Here is a 6,334-nt window from a genome sequence, read left to right as displayed (position 1 = left end):
GGTGGGTGAGGGTGTGAGTGTGTGAGTGAGTGTGTGTGTGTGTGTGTGTGTGTGTGTGTGTGTGTGTGTAAATGAGTGTGAGTGCATGAGAGAGAGTATGACAGAATTTACATTTTTGGGTGAAATACCGCCTTTAATTTATCTATCTGACTGTCTTGAAACATTAAACAGGGTGTTCCTGGGTCAGATATAGTCTTTGATATAGTGAACAACTTTTCTCTGATTATAAGTTGAGGAGAGTGAATTGTGTACTCAAATGGTTCTCCAGTGAGATGTGTGACATTCAGGTGAAGCAAATCCAGCTTTGCAGATCAGAAATATATTTAGCAGAGGTGGGTACCTGTCGCAGTTTTTGTTATGCCTTGTCCAAAAACCCACACTTGCGGTCTTGGCCACTTGAGAGCGCGTAAGTGCGCAAGACTGTCCCAGGTCTTAAAACGGCAAAGCGCAGTGCCCTTAACGCACACTAAATCCACACAATCTCTAATACCGCTCCGGAGCACTATTCGAGGCTTAGTGTATCCCATCATGCACCATGTTCTGGAAATAAATCATGAGACTTTTTGCCGAGATCTCGCGAGAGGTCACGGAAACCTTTCCAATGTACGTTAAATATTAGAAAAACGGTGTTTTTAAGTTTTATTGGTGCAAAGATGAGTAGTGGTGATATTTATTTTGTACACCATTTGCAACTGATTTTTATCACTTAATTAGAAGCACCACAAATTAAAATTATGTCATGTTATAGGGACGACTGAACAGACAATTAGTCTGAAGTTGCTTTTAAAATGCAAAGTATTTAAAATTAAAATTAAGCTATGTAAACACTTTTATTTTTACAACACTATAAGTGTGTCCCATCAGGTAATGAAAAGTAGTCTGTTTGCACCGTTGTCACCATCTGGTTAGTTGTCATGGTTTTTGATTTGATTTCGTCATTCAGTTCAGGTGTGTCTAGTCATTATGCTAGTTTGATCTGTGTATTTAAGTTCCTGTCTGTTCAGTGTTAGTTTGTCGGGTCTCATCAATGTTATGTGTCACCAGCCTTCCCTTACCTTGGAATTAGCTCTCTGTGGATTTATTAAAGGTCCCATATTGTCAAAACTGAAATTTCCTGGCTTTTTTCCTTTGTTTAGCTGCCTCCAGCTAGCGCTGTGACGTCGCTGACCCTAGTTACCTGTGGTTGGCCTGGCCGTGCGTCACTCAGAAAACAACAAGCCAATCAGAAGAGAGGCTCATGAATAATAATTAGACAGGCCAAAATCGACCTGTTCTCAGCAGAGCTCCTGAGAGAGGAGCTGTAAAAATATATTGAGATGGTTTTTGGTACTTATACCGCAAATATATATTCTTAAGGACATCAAAACCTAAAATAAAACTCCAGAAAAGTGTACAATATGGGACCTTTAAAGACTGTTTTCCTTCATCTTCGTCTTCGTGCATTCATCGACACAGTATCGTGACAGTACCAGAAACGAGTGGAGTTATATTTACAACAAACTGTACTTGATTATTTATCCATCATTGATGATTACACTTCTTACATATACACTTTTTTATAATGATATACAAATGTATTATAATACTTAAGTATTAATATGACTACAATTCTAAATTATTATAACAATTAAATAAATTATTTAAAAAAAATTATGAGCAATATTAGTCAAATTATCCATAAGAAACCGTTTTACTGTGGTGAATGAAGTTTGAGGTTGCGGCGGTCATGTTCAGGTTGCAAACTGCATACACCAAACATCTTTTTTATGAATATGGTCCATTTCGAAGTGTTTATATCCAAACAAACAATATTCGTAGATTCTCCTCTACCCCTGTATTGCTCTGCGTGTAACGGGGAAAAGAAACTTGTAATGAATTGTGCCAAAATGATTGTTCATATAGCAAAATAATTCTAAGATATTAATTGAATAGAATGTATTAAGTGCATCTAAAAGAAAGGGATATGGGGACACCTACAGGTGACTAAGGTAACCTATTAGTGGAGTCGGCCATTTTCTCCTCAGTCGCATGAAAGCTGTTGAGGAGAATGGTAGGTGTAAAATCTCTCTCCGGTCGAACAGAAATAAAATGTTGTCAGAGATTATTTTATTTCTCTTTGAGGTCAAAATTGTTATTTTAAAAGTATTTTATTTCATATTTGAGTCATACGAGATATAGAGTTGACGGATAATTGATGTTTTATTCTGAACGCGCTGTCGAGTGCATTAGGAGCACATGGTATTCGTTGTGTTTCTGTCTCTGTATTTTCTCATTGCTTATTTTCACATGTATATTTATTTTTTGACAGTTATGAGACCGGATGAGCTGTATTTCATGTCTGTTTGGTGTCATTTCATATATTCCAGGTATGATGTATGAATGTTCTTATGATGCTATATTTTCTATGCTCAGAAAACAACAGAAAAAGAAATTGAGCTCTTAATTATGGAAAGACTGATTTATTGTTTGTTGAACTGGTAAATCAGTCGCATTAAAGCTGTTGAGGAGAATGTTATGAGACCGGATGAGCTGTATTTCATGTCTGTTTGGTGTCATTTCATATATTCCAGTAAACGTGATGAGTGAGCTCAGCCTACGTCTCGGTGTTGTCCTTTCCGGATGGGTTAAAAGAAAGAACCAGAAAAGCGGGGTTATATGCGCTTGCTCGCTGGCGGCGCAGAGGCGGAGCACAAGCGGTGCTCATCCACCCAAAATCCTGCCGCTTCCACGAGCACGGTTCTTTGTGCCAGTCACCACCAAAGATAAAAGTATTTTATCTTTTTGTAAGCGGCAGCCGCGTCGGCTTTAAGCAAGGTTATTAACAACCAATCATAGAACATTTCACTGAGCTCATGTCAGAGTGTTGAAAACATGATGAAGATCATTCTAAATGTAACAGAATTCACAGAGTTGTATGATCCATCAAAATTCTCTAAATAACCTAATTTATTTAGAGGGCATCACAAACACCACATCTACTGCACAAAACACATCCACTACGAGAGAAAGCAAGTCAAGTCAAGTTGAGCTTTACTGTCATTCTGCTACATGTGGGGGCATACAGTGGAAGGAAATGTCGTGCCTCACAGGAACACGGTGCTACATAAATACAGACATGCAACAATGAAGTAAAACAGTATAAACCTAAACACAGTTACTGAGAGAGTTTGACTATAAATATACTACTGTATAAATAATTACCTATACATAAACTAGAGAATACAAACTACAAATGCTTCACATAAATACTTTACATGTGCGGCGATTTCACCGCTTGCCGCATCCTGTGTAGTCCGGTTGTTGAGAGGCATCGCGGCAGCGTTAATTATTCAAATGCAAGCCGAAAGTTATAATTTTGTTTTTTTGAGTGACAAACACGTAGACGGGTGGGGGCACACTGGGGGGCCAATCAGTTTTCAGGGGGGCCCCCAAGTGCCCCTCCCCTTTCTACGCCACTGTTGGGGAGGAAAAAATAAAGGTGGGTTATTTTTTAAAGGGAACATAACACACAGTTTTACCCAAGCTCATGTTAATCTTGAGTACCTATAGAGTAGTACTGCATCCTTCATATATCCAAATAGCCTTTAGTTTTATCATATTTATAAAAGAAAGATACAGCTTTACGGTTCTCTCTGGAAAAAGCCGAGCTCCTGGAGGCGTGTCGTGGGCGGAGCTAAAGATTGACAAGCATTTGAGCTCCGACTGCCAACAAAACACAGACATTTGATGCAGTTTCACTTACCGTCTGCATTTCTGAATCATGACCGGGATCTTTTATAGCTGGGACCGCTCCATCTTTCAGTATCAAACGATGTGCTAATCCAGCCTCGAACTGGGCCTTGTTTATAAAACGTTCGTCAACAAACACGCTTGTGAAACTGCGTTGCTGCTCTGGAAAAACAAACTGCATCTACTGTTAACACTGGGTTCTTTAGGAAGCTGAACAAAGTTCTTTCCCTTACAACCAAAAACACACTTCTTTGGAGACATTCTTCCCGACCGAGTCCCGTGTAGCGCTGCCGAATGAAGCGCGTTGATGGGCATGATCTTGCTCTCGCTCTGGTCGATGTGTGCGTGGGCGCGCTCTTTCGGGAGAAATGCCCATATAAGGAGTTTCACCCTCTTTTATGTCATGAAGAGCCACAGAGCTAAAAAAAAACCTCAGAAACTTGTACAAACCCAGAAGTAAGATTTTTAGCACATAAATATTCTGTCATACGTCCATGCTTGGCATGAGAATCCTACTCTTTAACAGTGTAAACAACTCTGAATGCATGAAACAGCATTGTTGCTGTTACCTGATTGGCCTGAGTAGATGGTGGGTGGAGTCACGCATTTGTGGCTTGTCAGCGTCTTGACACTAGAAATGTTTCAAAATCCACAAATGCGTGCAGCGATCTACAAATGTACAGGACACGATTCACAAATGAATGGCAGGCAAAGTTGTGTTTGTGACATAAACATGTATTTGTGAGTATGTTTTTTATTTGCAAATCTCATTTTATTTATTTGTTAATTTAATGTTTGTGTGAATTTATTTGTGGATCTCATTCTAATTATTTGTCAATTTTTTGTAAATCTCTTTACATCATAATTTATTTATTTGGAATAATGCAACAATTCTACCCGCATAGATCTGTGATATGTGCTTCGCACATGCGTATTAGCGCCCTCTTCGATTGTGTAAATTTTAAGTACATGCACTTCTCCAGTCCGAAGATATCGGTGAAAGTTTGTTTTCTAAGATAAGTTTTTCACTTCACCACTACCCCTTCCACACTGAATAGCTTCTCAACCTTACATGACTGTTAAAGTTAAAAGGGTTAGTTCACCCAAAAATGAAAATTAGCCCTTAAATTACTCACCCTCAAGTCATCCTAGGTGAATATGACTTTCTTCTTTCAGACGAATCCAGTCGGAGTTATATTAAAAATGGTCTTTGATCTTTCAAGCCATTTAATCCCACTCAGTGGGTGTTGCATTGCTTCAGTCCAAAAGAAGTTAAATAAAAAAACGCCCATCCATAAAAAAAGGCCTCCTGTAGTGAATCAATGCATTTTTGTAAGAAAAAAAATCCATATTCAAAACATAATAATCACTTGAATCTAGCTTGCGCTCACTGTTGTACATGGAAGCAGTTCCGGGAAATGATGTATGAGGTCGGCTTTGCGCATGCGCTGCTCAGAAGTGATGAACGCGAAAGCACAGCGGAGAGATCAAAACAAAACAATGGTCAATTATGAGAAGTACAAAATGAGGATTTGTAAAGAAGAATGTCGGAGGATTTCGATATAAGCCAAGAGGAGACTGGTTTTCCTTTGCTAAAGTAAGGAAACTTTGCTTCCTTTGCTCCTGTTAACAAAATTTGGTTTTCACGAGACTCACCGGCGTTGGCGCAAACGTAAAGACAACGTTTTTGCAGTAATGTTTTATTTTGAGATGAATTGAGAGCTTTTAATTTGAAAAGGCTTATATTCTTTGCAAACAGCGGCAACTTTGAACTTTGAATTCACAAAACTAGGTATAATGACTGCACAGTTGTCTTTCCATTCTTCTTTATATGCCCTATTTTCGCTGTCAACTTTCCTCTTTAGACTCTTTGATAGTGCCATTTTCGCTCACCAGTTAGCTTAAATGTTAACATCACTCTGCACACGACGTAATAGCGTACCTCCAGCATGCAAAACTTTTTTTTTTTTAAACGCAGTTTAGTACGCGAGGATGCCAAAGAATAAATCTGAGTGTAAAAGTAGGCTATGTCAAATAATTATTACAATAAGTTAGGCTTTAAAATTATACATATTTATTATTCACAATATGGAAAGAGGAAATAAAACATAGTTCGTTAAGAGCATGACTCAAACATGCCATTAATGGGCTTATTCTAGTGGGTCGTAGCAGCAAACACAGTGTGCGATGATCATGCTGAATGCGTAGGCAATCTTTGGCCGCAAGACCGTGACTAAGGCCATCTTTGAACCTCTCTCACTATACAACATAGGACCACCTTATTAATTTTTTTACTTATTTTTATCCATTCCGCATCTCCCATGTGTGTTTTAGCAAGGCGGTCTGTGTTGGTGAATGAAGATACTTGCCAGGTTACGCGTCACTACTCTGCTTTATTCATTTATCCAGTGTAAAACCAGGACACCGTGACACAAATGTGGCTTTTTGTTAATGACTGTCCTACTACAGGATTTAACACTGAGTAACAGCTCACTACCAGTTATAAAAGACACTTAACAGTCTGTCACGGGCAATTCTAGTTGCATTTTTCATCAATGAATTTCTTAAATTATCCTTTGACTATATATATATATATATATATATA

At 38.5% G+C, this 6,334-nt stretch overlaps 2 long non-coding RNA genes across 2 annotated transcripts in view; one reads left to right on the top strand and one right to left on the bottom strand.

Moving 5' to 3' along the window:
- The window catches only part of LOC107575496 (uncharacterized), an 18,451-nt gene that overhangs the window by 5,444 nt on the left and 6,673 nt on the right, over positions 1 to 6,334 (bottom strand). Inside the window, exon 2 of the long non-coding RNA XR_001607886.1 lies at positions 381 to 387. This is a non-coding gene — a long non-coding RNA (uncharacterized lncRNA). The remainder of the gene's footprint in view (positions 1 to 380; positions 388 to 6,334) is intronic.
- On the top strand, positions 1,909 to 2,648 carry LOC107575495 (uncharacterized). Its single transcript, XR_001607885.1, has 3 exons — positions 1,909 to 2,050; positions 2,309 to 2,366; positions 2,571 to 2,648. It is a non-coding gene; the product is annotated as an uncharacterized lncRNA (long non-coding RNA).

Source organism: Sinocyclocheilus grahami, unplaced genomic scaffold (genome assembly GCF_001515645.1).
Source record: "Sinocyclocheilus grahami isolate Dianchi unplaced genomic scaffold, SAMN03320097.WGS_v1.1 scaffold2676.1, whole genome shotgun sequence".
Taxonomy (NCBI): Eukaryota; Metazoa; Chordata; class Actinopteri; order Cypriniformes; family Cyprinidae; genus Sinocyclocheilus; species Sinocyclocheilus grahami.
Note: the sequence above shows the minus strand (reverse complement) of the source record. Positions and strands in the feature narration are given on the sequence as shown.